Here is a 14,232-nt window from a genome sequence, read left to right on the forward strand (position 1 = left end):
GTGTGTTACTCTTTAGCTAGTAAGCAGAAGAATATTTCTTAGATCCCCAGTTAGTGTTGACAGTTAGGTTTAAATATATTAGGGGGAATCATGAGTGGTTTTGGAAATTTTTTATTAGATATTTTCTTTATTTACATTTCAAATGCTATCCCCTTTCCTAGATTCCCCTCCGAAAACCCCCTATCCGATCCCCTTTCTCATGATTTCTATGAGGGTGTTCCCTCCACCCTCCCACCCACCCCTGCTTTCCTGTCCTGGCATTCCCCTACACTGCAGCATTGAGACTTCGAAGGACCAAGGGTTTCTCCTACCCTTGATGTCCCACAAGGCCATTCTCTGCTACATATGTGTCTAGAGCCATGAGTCGCTCCATGTGTGCTCTTTGGTTGGTGGTTTATTCCCTGGGAGCTCTGACTGGTCTGGTTGGTTCATATTGTTGTTCCTTCTATAGGACTGCAAACCCCTTCAGCGCCTTCAGTCCTTTCTCTAACTCCTCCACTGGGGACCCCGTACTCAATCAAATGGTTGGCTGTAAGCATCCATCTCTGTATTTACACATGCAATCTCTTTTAAGAACTTCCAACGTTTAACAATAATGTGCACATCATACTTTTTCTCCTCCCCCTCAATATCCACATTTCCCTGCTAAATCATGAAGTGTATTAAGAAGGAAGAAATAGCTTCAGTAAGCAGTGAACGTCTATCCCAGCACATAGGTACATAAACAAGTGGCCATGGTTGGCAGCAATTGTGGTTATAGTTTAGAGGAGATATACAGTGTAGTAGGTGATAGACTACATACCTATAATATTCTGATATAATTATTGGCACCAAGCATCTGCTCATATTCTAATCAGGAGGCCTAATTCTTGTAATGCCAAGGGTTCTCCACAAATTAGTAATCCTAGTAAGCTCCTTATCATTCCTTGGTTCACTTCTAAATGTTCCCATTAAATCTTGGAACTAATGAGCCAACAAGACATTTCTAAGCTTCCGATATCATCTAACTGCTGTTTGCAACAGATTGCTGAGCAAAATTTTGTCAGAACTAACTTCCCATAGGAAGAGAACATCTGGATGTGATTTGATGTAGCCAGTCCAGTGCCTTGTTTTGTTTGTCTCAACCATGTCACCATTAATAACAAACATATTAATAGTGATCTGTCCCATTCTCATGATCCAAAGAGAAAAAAATAAGAATGAATCATGACCTCAGCTTTCTTTTTCTCATTCTGGAAAAAAAATGTCTGTCACAGACAAAGTGAAAGTAAAGACTTCAAGATAAAACTGCAAGTGTAAGGCAATAGTGAGCCAGCAATTCTCTCAGGGAATGCCAAAAGATTCTTCATGAATATTCACAAAGGTCTTGCATTTTGGGGACCCAACTCCTCAGGACTTGCCATAGGAAGAACAGTCTGCATTACACATTTCTCTACAGAGGCTTAGCTAAACCCAGCTCTTCAAAGGTCTATAAATAGATCTACCACATGACCCAGATATTCTACCCTTGGGCATATATGCAAAGGATTGCACATCCCACTACAGCTCCTTATCGATGTTCATTGCTGATTTATTTACAAGAGTCTGAGAAAGGAAACAACCTAGAAGTCTATCAGCCAATAAATGGATAAAGAAGATCACTAAATTTACAAAGTGGATTATCATTCACTTATTAAATAAAACTAAATTATTTACTTATAAGAGAAATAAATGGTATTTTAAAACTAATTCTGAGTAATATAGCACACCTGAAATACAAGTGATCTGTCTTTTGTTTCTTCTTTGTTGTTTTTTTGTTTGTTTGTTGTTTTATCATTTGTTGAATTTAACCCTGAAACTTAAGATACACAGGCTACATTTGGAATAGAGAGAGAAGTCAGAAAACTAATAAGAGTACATGGGAAAGATTTCAAGAGAAAAGATTGAAATTAATTAAGTAAAGGGTTAAGATGAATAACCCTCGGAACTCAGAAGGCTAAATGGGCTAAGAGAATACAAGGAAACATAAAAATAATAAAATAAAAGAGAGACTATGAAGAGAGGAGTATTGGCTATTACTGAAGCTCATTTAAGAAGTGTTATGGAAACTACTATAGTAAAACCTTCCTAAAATGCACATTAATAATGTAAAAAATGAAAATTTCTTCCTGTTGTCAAACCTTTTGATGTCTAATTGTCTGTTAAAAAATAAAGTTGAAGTATAGGTAATGACATAGAAAACATGCTCAGAAATCTATTTTGTATTTGTTAAGACACAGTACTGTTAGCATTCTGTCTAAGCTCTTCTCCAGTTACTGGCAACAGCCCAGTAGGCCTGACTTACTATAAAAGGGACTGCTAACCCCCTCCTCTCTCTCTTGCTTTCTTGTTCTCTTGTTCTGTCCTCATCGCTTCACCCCTCTCCACGTGTTCATGGACGGTCTTCCCTCCCCCTTCTCCTCCTCCTCCTCCTTCTTCTTCTTCATCTTCTTCATCTTCTCTCTCTCTCTCTCTCTCTCTCTCTCTCTCTCTCTCTCTCTCTCTCTCTCTCTCTCCCTTTCTCTGACTCTACTACCCTTTTGACTCCCTTCCCCATGTCCTGAATAAACTCTATTTTATAGCATCATGTGGCTACTCCCTCAGAATGAAGGGATAATTCTGCATGGGCCTGCAGAGGCATCCCCTCCCCCATAACCAACTACACCTCCATAGAACATATACCCCCTCTCTTTATCTTTTTATAAACATTTTAATTACTATTTTATTTCATTTATAAGAGAGACTATTTTGAAGAAATAGCTACTTATATGAATAAATTTTTATGTGACAAAGCCATAGCACTATACCTCCTGTGGGAATCTATAAAATCAAACTAAAATATTATAGTGTCATATCATAACTATATTAGAAAATTATATAATAATTATTGCAGACAAAATTACAAATGCAAAATAAACATGTACCAGATAAATATCAGGTATGCAAAAAATGTCTAAAGACTTTAAAAGAAATATAATCATTATTTTTAAAAAATTCTACACAAGGTAAATTGTGTGTTAAACGGACTTGCAGGTTGACAGTGAAAGATGTTACTACAGCATTTGTTCCATTTATGTTTTCAGGCACTTTATCGTAATAATCCTTTTAAAATTTTTTAATATGAATTATCTATATTGTCTTCTCATATTCATATTATTACTTCAGTGACTAGTTTTTGAGGACTTACAATATCTATGTGTATTTACAAATAGTATTTTGAAGTAAAAAAAGAAAATGTTTCTTCAAATGTTACATGGCAAATCAGTCTCAGAAACAAGTACATTCCTCCCACTTCTTTCTGCTCTCAACAAGGGAAAATGACAACGAAATCAATAAGAAGAATTGTAAGGTCAGGATGAAAAACACTCTCAGTTCAGATCTTAATTTCAGGAACAATTTGCCTGACATCTGTGCCTCTCTTCATGGATGCTTAGCAGATCTGACAGCTAATTAATTATAAGGCAAGATTAGACACTGGACAGAGGACCGGCAGAGGAGAATTCATCTCCAGTGTCAACAAGCTTCAGGATGTTCATTTTCTTAGGCCTGAAAGACATAGCTCCAGTAAATCATTGTTTATCTTTAAGCTCAAAAAGGAAATTGAACATGACATGAGCAATTACTGAGATATTTTTAGAGAAATACATTCCTTAGAGAAACTTGGAAACACATGAGAACCTGTTTGAAGATGAATATCCTAGTCTACATTATATGGAGGATCTGAAATTACTTCTAAAATTATGAAATAAAAATTCAAAGCTGCCAGAACAAATAAAACCTAGCAATATATAACAGCTATGAGTCATACAATAGAGCTACAAAACATATTATTATAACTTAAGAATTCAAAGATTCAGGCAATGTTACATTTATCTGAAAGAGAGCAAATATTTTCCAGTATAAGTAGTAGAGAAATGTAAATTGTGCTAAGTAAAACTCTATTTTACATATCTATGCATAATAAATTAAAACAAACAAATAAAAGACTGAATAGATCAAACAAATCAGTGATATTCTTTGGTTCATTAGAAAAAAAGTTGATGGTCATATAAAATCATCCTTATCCCAGGAGTGAAGATATAATGCAGATTATTCTAACTCAGTAGAGCGGATTTCCTTTGGAGAAAACACCAATACAGAAATAAATGCCCACAAGTTAAATAGGTGATTGTGAGAAACGCAGTGTGGAAAAGCCAGAAATGGAAACTACTCTGTGATCCAGGCCGTGGGAAGACTCACACAGTTTTTGTTTTTTGTTTTGTTTTGTTTTGTTTTAATTTTTAACATTAAATATATTTTGATCATATTTTTCCCACTACCCATATTCTTCCATATCTGCCCTCTCCCTACCCTCCCAGCTTTAAGTTCTTTCTCAATAAACTAACAAAAATTCAATACAAGAATAACAACAACACAAAACAAAATACCAATAAAATAAAATAAAATACCACCCAAAATGAAAAACAACAACAACAAAACCACACCAAACTGTAACCAAATAAAACACACAAAAAATCATGTAGAGTGCAGTTATATGTTGGTCACCTATCCCTGAACTTAAGGCCTGCCCTAGAGTAGTTGGTTGATATACCCACTTTTCCTCTGGAGAAAACTTTTCCTCTTTCATCAGGTATAAATGGCATTTCAGTTGTTAACTTTTTCCACAGAGGCTAGGCTTACATTTGTTCATTCATTCATTCATTTTTAAATATAACTAAATAAAATATGATAGGCAGGAACAAAACTATTACTTTGAACTTCGTCAGACAAAACAACAGAAGAAAAGGAGCCCAAGAGAAGGCACAAGAATCAGAGATCCACTCATTTGCACTCAGGTATTCCATAAAAGCACTAAACTGGAAGCCATAATAGCTGCACTGAGACCCTGGTGCACACCTATGCAGGCCCTGTGCATACTGCTTCAGTTTCTGTGAGCTCATTTGAATCAATTCTGCTGCATTTACAAGACCTTGTTTCCTTGGTGTCCTCTATCCTCTCTGGCTCTTACATTCTCTGCTTCTTCCACAAGGGTTCCTTGAGGCTGAGGAGAGGAATCTGATGGAGATATCCCATTTCAGGTGAGTATTCCCCTTTGCTACAGGAGGAGGTTTCTCTGATAATGGATAAACAAGGCACACTTTATGCATTTATGAGAATTGTGGAATTATTTTAGGGGCCATTTTGTCATTACATTCGTTTATCTTCTCTTTAGACCAGTATTGTTTTATTTTACCCTATGTCTGGGGCTATTTTTTTTTTTTTTTGAGCTACACTGAGTTTTTACAGTGAAAGCTGTAAAACTTTATTCTTCCAGCAGGCAATAACATAAACATTGCTGAGTATGTCATATCCTTGTCTGTGCAAGGACTGAACTCTCAAGAAGCTGCTTGCCCACTGCCTAATACTTCATAAATGAGGACCTTTTTTCTTCTAAAAAAATTCCTAAGAATTTGGGTGTTAATAAAAGACTAGCCAGTTACCCTTGTCAACTACATGATCCACCAAACATTCGAATGCATGCAACAATAAATATAAGCAGCTGGCCACAGGAAAACAAACTTTACAATAGCATATATTTTGGACAGAATAAAATTTGAAAGGAGAGTTGGAAAAATATGAATTATGGTCAGGCTCCGGGCATGGGGAAATAAAGGGAGTGGGAGAGACCCACATCCCTCCAGAGCTCAGAAAGACTGTGTGGGCAGATGTGGGAGATTGCTGCATGCTCTCCATGTCGCCTGCTCAGTCAGAAAAACAGGCTGCCTTTCACAGTCCCACAAGTTATCATGGGGAGGGTGTAATCAAAATGTGTGTGTGTGTTTGAAAGAGAGAGAGAGATAGACAGAGAGACAGAGAAACAGAGCAATCAGTTCTATAGTGGTCAGTTCCTTTCAAAAGGGTCCATCAAACGTGGAATATATATATAGATATATAGATATATATATATACACACATATATATATATATAATACTTTAATGGAATATACATACATTATATATAATATATCCCACTTATATTATACATAATATATTCCACTTATATATAACCAGAATATATATATGTGCATATATATATATATATATATATATATATATATATATATATGCAATTAAGTTTAAGAGATGGATTTTAAGCTCAACCTGATAGGAATTTTAATTTCCTGAATTCATTCCCATTTACTAAATTTAGGTCATGATGATCCTGATGTGTACAGTATGAATTATTTGTGTTCATTTCAATAATTCATGAACAGACTCTAACAACCTTCTGTGGGTAAATAGGTTATGTGCTAAGACTCAGCACTGAGGAGAGAAGCAAAGAACTCTGCCAATACAGGGCAGCATCTCCCCAATCTTCACTGTAAAGTGAAGACTTTCAAATTACTGTATTCTTGTGCTCTAGGTCTACAGAGAGCTTGTGAGCTCTAAGCCATCCCAGAAACTTGTAGGAATTAGGCAACAGCACAGACAGCAGTTTTTTGTAGTATTTAATGACAGCACATATATAATTCTGAATAAAATCTCTGACATTGTACTACACACAAGGTCAAAATCTATTACCTTTGTAATTTGTTTTTCAGGAAGTTTAAAAAATTATGTGTATTTTTGTTCCATGATTGTCCCAGTTTTCTTTTTCTTTGTAGTTTTGAGAAATTCATAAATATATTTGGCAAAATATGATTATATCTATTCACATTTACTTCTGCTGTTCATCCATATACTCTGTTATCCTTCATTACCAACTAAATATCAGCAGATTTCTTTTCTTCTAAAAGCCCAGAAAGTCTAGTTAGTATTCTTCATTAATGCATATGTCTGGAGCATAAGATGGAATCCACAATAATGATTAGTTCATTCCCAGCAAGTATCTACTACAAATAGCTCCTTAGTGTATGGTAAGCTTAGGAATCACCTACAAAACAGATTGAAAATTTTGACTATCTTAATCTTGTATATGTCTTGCAAAGATAGTAATAGTTGCTGTGAGGTCATGGGTGAGACTTAGCCATGTCATGTACAAAAAAACAGATTTCACAAGACCCTAGTTCTTACATTCTTCTACTTATTATTTTAAATTGCTCCCTGAACCATGGTGGTAGTAGTTGTATAAATGATAAATTTAGTTATTAAGTTCACAAATTTTCTCCTAGTGCCTCAAAAACTTGGTAAAAGAAATAGTTTTGTTTTCTGTTTTTAAATCTCATTTTCTTTTAAAAATCAATGTATATTTAGCTCTGCAATTTACAGAATTTTGTAATTTTAACATATGTATTTTAAAAACACCAATCTTATATTGTGATCTAATGTGTTGATCATCTTGACCAGCACAAAATTATTTTTTATTTTTCCTGCATTTTTTGAGACTAGTTAGACTTGCTATCACAATGATATATATTAAAATAACTGTTTCTGTTTTGAAGAAAAATAAATAATTAAGAAAACTTGACATACTATATGCAGAATGAAATAGGGTCAGAACCTTCTCTATCTCAAACACAAATTCATACAATCATTAACAAACTGTGAACATTAATATTTCATACTATAGAGATCTTACCACATCATTTATTTGGGTAATAATCAAGTTCCTTCTAAATATTACTGAGACCTTATTCAATTTTGTTATACTTTAAATATTTTATGTTTTATTTGATTAACTTACAAAGAACTAAAAATGTTAGTACATAAATTCTTAGCTACAATTCATTGAAATGCAAGCCTAATTAACCTCTCCAGTATGTAAGATTATAATTTTGAAATGAATATTACTGATCCCTATGAGTTTACCAGAACTATGACAATGCTCCTGTCAAATTCTAGAGTGTTAGTTCATTTCTTCATAGTCCCTTTGATACTTATCGCTTGAGCCTTCTTTCGTAAATGTCTGGCAAATGACATAGAGGGAGTTAAATAGATGTAGTAAGATCAACAAGTACAGCTTCCAACTCTGTACTTTTGTTTCCTTCTCAAAACAGCAACCACAAACCTGAAAAATGATCTCATGTAAAGAAAAAGTTCATTTGAATTCAGGATTTTAGAGATTATGGTATAGGTAAAATGGATTTTTTCTTCCAGATTGTCAGTCTTTTAAAGTTCAGTCACATCAGTGAGATTCGATAAATGACTTTCAATATTTTAAACAGTGGAAGCTGCTGTAACAACAGTGGAAATAGAAGGTAAATGTAACCTAAATGATTAAGACAAGAAAAATGTATTTTTTTCTAAAGATTGGAAACTTTAAGAAGATTAAGAAGTAATGTCAAGTGAGAAAAGGTTATATACAGTTAGTCAACATAAGACTTAGTAAACTGGCTGAGTACCTTCAGGTATCTGTAAGTAGTGAATCTGTTGATTACAGACAGATCCTAAATGAGTAGCTAAGCTCTTTTCCACCCTTTAGTGATGCTCTGTGCATCTGAACTGCCAACTGCAGGAGTCAGTGTACTTTAGCAAAAACAGCTGAATGCTAGAACCTTCTCACATAACTACATCAGTGATAAGGCTTCTTCATTTGACTATTAGGAAGGAATGAAAATCTTATCCATGAACTATATCAGGCACATTTGACAAAATATGATTCTTTTCCCCACATATGTCATCATATAACTGAGATATGCAATGGACTATAAAAATGCTGCTGTATGTCCAAATCTTTCACATTCCATGGCTCAGCTAACAAAAGAACTTAAGGAAATAAGTGCCACTTTGCTATATTTTCTCTGTCATTCTAAATCAAACATAACAAAGCTCTTCCACTTATGTCTTCTTGTTCAAAGGGCAAAGTAAGCAAGTAATAGGTCTTTGGTATAAGTTTTCTAAATGAATATTCAATACAGCCTGGGGTGTTTGTCCTTAAGCTTTGTTCTACTTGAGAAAAACATTCATAAAATCCATCCCTTATGGAAACGGTGAAATGATTTTACACATTTTTATTTTTAATTTCATATGTTATCCATTGTATTCCATCTTAAAGAAAAATAAATACTAAAAAGCCTACTTCAAACATCATATTTATGAAGACCATTCTTTCAGGAGTTTCATATGTCTACTGTCCAGGGCAGCTTACAAAGCTAGTCATATTCTACTCTCCTGTGCCATGGAAACACAAAGTTATCTTTTCAGATTTGTAGATATATATCTGAAAATATGAGCATAGATTACATCTTGCTGTATACTTTTGAATGTGTTTGTTTATAAAGATATGAGGGTTTTTTCTTAAAAAGATGTTCTTATCTTTTCAACACAAAACAAAATTACATTATTTTTTCTTTTATCTCTTAGCAATCCTCTTATATTTGTTTTAACTTTACCAAGTAAAAATGTCCATCCTACCAAAACAATCAATAGACTCAGTGAAATCCATCAAAATTTCAGCACATTTTTTCATAGAATTTGAAAGGGACAATTTTTAGCTTTACACAGGTACAGACTAAAAGCAGTATACTTAAAACAATCTAAATAATAAAAGAACTATTGGAAACATCACCATCCCTGATTTCAAATTGTTCTACAGACCTATAGTAATGAAAACAGTATGGTATCTTCACAAAAACAGACATGTTGGTCAATGGAATTGAATTGATTTCACAGACATAAATCTATGCACGTATTATTACTGCTCAAGAAGCAAGAAATGCACACAGAACAAAAGAACGCACTTTCAACAAATCGTGCTCTTCAAAGTAGACATCTGCAGGTAAAAGAATAAAAAGAGATTCATACTGATCACTCTGTACAAAAACACAACTCCAAACAAATCAAAGACCTCACCAAAAAACAGACACTGACCCTCAAAGAAGAAAAGTGGGGAATAACCTTGAACTCACTGACAAAGGAGACAACATTCTAAACAAAACATCATTAGTGTATGCACTAATATTAGCAATTAATGAATGAGACCTCATGAAACTGAAAAGCTTCCGTCAGAGAAAAGACATTTTTTTTTTATGTGCTGTAGCAGTGCCTACAGAATGGAAAATAGATTTTTACCAGCTTCTCATCTGACAGAAGGCTGATATCCAAAATACGTAAAGAACTCAAGAAACGATATTAAAAAGTGAAAAAATACAATTTAAAATAGGGCTCATATATAAACAGAATTTTCACTAGAGAAATCTGATAGACTGAAAAACAGTGCTCAACATTCTTAGATATTAGGGAAATGTAAGTTAGAACTACTTTGAGATTTTATCTTATATCTACCAGAAAGGCTAAGATAAACACAAGTGACAGCTCATGCTGCCATACATATTCTCTAAAGTCAGAATCATCCATTGCTGGTTTGAGCATAAGCTTATAGAGCCACCATACAAATCATTGTGGCAGGTTCTGGAAAGGGGGAATTACTCTACGTCAAGACTCAGCTATACCACTCTTGGGCATATACCCAAAACATGTCTTTCTGCTATAGAGACACTTGCTAAACTATGCTCATTGCTGCTCTATTCATAATAACCAGAAATTGGAACCAACCTATAATGTCTATCAACTGAAGAGCAAATAAAATGGGGTGCATTTATACAATGGAATATTTTTCAGCAATTACAAAAAGATGAATCCATTAAACTTACAGGTAAACGGATGAGACTGGGAGAAAATCATCCTGAATGAATTATCCTAGAACCAGGAAGAGAAATATGATATGCATTTGCTTATATGTGGATATTAGCTGTTACGTCAATGAAAACAAATCTACATACCATAGAACCAGAGGTTAGGTATAAAGTAATGCACAGGGGGTCCAAATATATCTCTGCAGAAAAGGGAAATCAAATAGATAGTCATGAGGTGATGTGGAATGGAAGAATCAAGCTGGAAGGGGAAAGGCAAAGGAACAAAAGAGGTAATATGGGGAGAGAGAGAGCAAACATTAAGTAAGGGTTGTGTAAGGAGTACTATGGAAACCTAATGTATTAGTGCTTTTTGTAATATTGGCTTGGGATGACTGCACTGGATGCCAGGTAGACTTCATTCTTTAAACAGTAGGAAATAGCTTTAGTACAAGTCAACAGATACCTGACCATGACTATTGTAACAGTATTTTGGTTTGTAGTATTGTTAAAGTTTAGTTGTCTTATTTTAATGTGAGTGTTTTTTTGTTTTGTTTTGTTTTGTTTTTGTTGTTTTTTTTTTGTCGTTGTTGTTACTGTTTGATGTTATTATGGTTGTTTGGTTTGGTTTGGTTTGGTTTGGTTTGGTTCATTTGTAGTGCCTATGAAAAATATCAAATTGAAAGCATTAGTTTTGATGTAGACAGATTTTTCAATTTGGAAGAAGACATGTGGAACACAGGAGATGCACAAACATCCACAAGGGTAATGTACCTATAGAGTTGTGATGATTTGTTTCTGCTCAACTCAGGAAATGGCACTATTAGAAGGTTGGTTCTGTTGAAGTAGGTGTGTCTCTGTGTGTGTGGGCTTTAAGACCCTCATCCCAGCTACCTGGAAGACACTATTCTGCTAGGAGTCTTCAAATGAAGATGTAGAACTCTCAGCTCCTCCTGAATCATTCCTGCTTGGATGCTGCCATGTTCCTGCCTTGATGATAATAGACTGAAACTCTGAACCTGTAAGCCAGCCCCAATTAAACATTGTCCTTATAAGAGTTGCCTTGGTCTATTATCATAGTGTCTATTATCATCAGTAAATCCCTAAGACAAGAGTTAAAGTTAAAATTAAGAAATACAGCAAAAGGTATCTGTCTTATAATTGTGGTTTGATTACAATGACAGTCTTTTGTATTAATTACCTAGAATATATCCATTTTGATAAATATTGATTAATACCTTAATTGAGTCTATACCCCATTATCATTAAGTAAAATGTTTATAAATGTAAATTACATCAGCTTTATTTGATAGATTTGATTAAAATTTCTGCACTACTACTGATTTTCTTTCCATCAGTTTTATGGATTTCTGAGAGAGAAATGTTAAAGTCCCAAACAATAATTACTAACTTGCCTATTTTTAACTTTTCTATTAGATTTTCGTGTTATAACATGCTCAGATAACTTTGAATTTTATTTTTTTTTACCATTTTAACAAATAATGAAGCTTGAGAAAATTGAATTCTAGTGACGTGTATTATTTAAATCCTGCATCTTCCCAACATGCTATTTTTTTTTTTTTGGTCTTGATATTTATGGTTTTGAGTTAGGGAACTGTTTGCATATCAGTAGTGAGCAATATACCTTTTCTAACATGAAGATGTATTGCATCTCTTCTGTCTAACGCAGCAGACACCAATTGGGCTCAGCTCTTGGAATGTAGCTAATCCAGACAAGGAAATGAACCTTGAATTAGCTTTTAATAGCCAGGACGCTAGCTTGCAACAGCTGCTATTTGTTTAGGTTTAGAACACTACCTACCTACCTTGGCAATTTATGTTAGAAGTACTTAATTTTTTTAAAATTTTCTCTCCTTCACAGTAGAATAAAGTAAAAGGAATTTTCCATTTATATAACTGAAATAAATAGACTGTAATGAATTCTAAAATTTTAAAGTACTTTTTCATTTCTCAAACTTGAACTGATGTTGAAAGCCCAGCTTCCCATCTTTCTTCCTTTGTAGAGATGTTTCTTGATGCTAAAGACTGTGCACTGGAACAGCATTTTTTTGAGTTCTAAAACACTTTATACAGTGGTATGATGCTGTGCATTTGAATAAAACTTTATCCTGATTTTATACAGAGCTCTGGTCACACTCACCCTTCTAGGAAATGCATGTAAAGATTGAGTTAGCAATGTTATGCAGAGGGCAATGATTATGAAAGACGAGGTGCAGGAAGCAAGAGAGACTGGACACCTAGGCATTAAACACAATCAAAATCCCCTTATTTGGCCACCAGGGCCACATGTGAGGCAAATCTTAAAAGGAATCATACCTGAGACAGAAATTTTCAGGACTGAATTTTTAATGGGTTTCAGTGCAGAGTGGAGGACACTCTGCAATAGTAAAAGCTCAGGGTAGTGACTCAGACCTCCAGAAGGCAAAGCCTGGGGCTGCTCATCTATAACTGCTATCAAGTTACTTTTCAAAGCACACACTTATGCCAGTCTCAAGAGAAATCTTTCACCAAGATTTTTGGCCAGAAATTATTTTGAATTCCTACCCAATCTTAATCATTGTCTTTTGAAGCTCTGGTATTCATAAACCTTTGGGATTATACAGTTTCTCTGAAAAGGGACTTTGTCATTAGCAAATGGTGATCTTTCTGTAAGTCAATATGCCTTATACTAGGATATTGTTTTTTATCCAATATTAACGTACTACTCTAGGAACTTAGACTGGAAACATTTAATGAGGACAGTGATGTTTTTATTTGATACTAACATGCTAAGCAAGAAACTTAAACTGGAAACACACTTACCATGGTTGCTAACATGTTTGAAGCCTTATCATCTATCGTGAAAATAGAAGGAAATTTGCCTTTAGATAAGGGAAGACAAAAGAAACCAAAACAGAAATAAAACCACCACAACAAAAACAGAATCAGTATGAAGGCAGAAATAAACCAAACACTTGTTTTACCATCTAGAGACTGCCATATCCGGGAATCCATCCCATAATCAGCTTCCAAACGATGACACCATTGCACACACTAGCAAGATTTTGCTGAAAGGACCCTGATATAGCTGTCTCTTGTGAGACTATGCTGGAGCCTAGCAAACACAGAAGTGGATGCTCAGGTCAGCTATTGGATGGATCACAGGGCCCCCAATGGAGGAGCTAGAGAAAGTACCCAAGGAGCTAAAGGGATCTACAACTCTATAGGTGGAACAACATTAGAAACTAACCAGTACCCCGGAGCTCTTGACTCTAGCTGCATATGTATCAAAAGATGGCCTAGTTGGCCATCACTGGAAAGAGAGGCCCATTGGACTTGCAAACTTTATATGCCCCAGTAGAGGGGAACACCAGGGTCAAAAAGTGGGAGTGGGTGGGTGGAGGAGTGCGGGATGGGTATGGGGGACTTTTGGGATAGCACTGGAAATGTAAATGAGGAAAATACCTAATAAAAATATTTTTAAAAAGATATACTTTTAAAGGAAGATGTTGTATTCTATAAAGTACTTGCTGCCTCTGGCCTCCACACAAAAGTGTACAGACAATCCCATATATTGTGTGTGTATACACACACACACAGACACACACAAACACACATACCTCATACTTAGTTTATTTTGTGTGACTGCATCTTACAAATAAAG

This window comes from Mus caroli, unplaced genomic scaffold (genome assembly GCF_978045245.1).
Source record: "Mus caroli unplaced genomic scaffold, Mus_caroli_1 scaffold_14, whole genome shotgun sequence".
Lineage (NCBI taxonomy): Eukaryota > Metazoa > Chordata > Mammalia > Rodentia > Muridae > Mus > Mus caroli.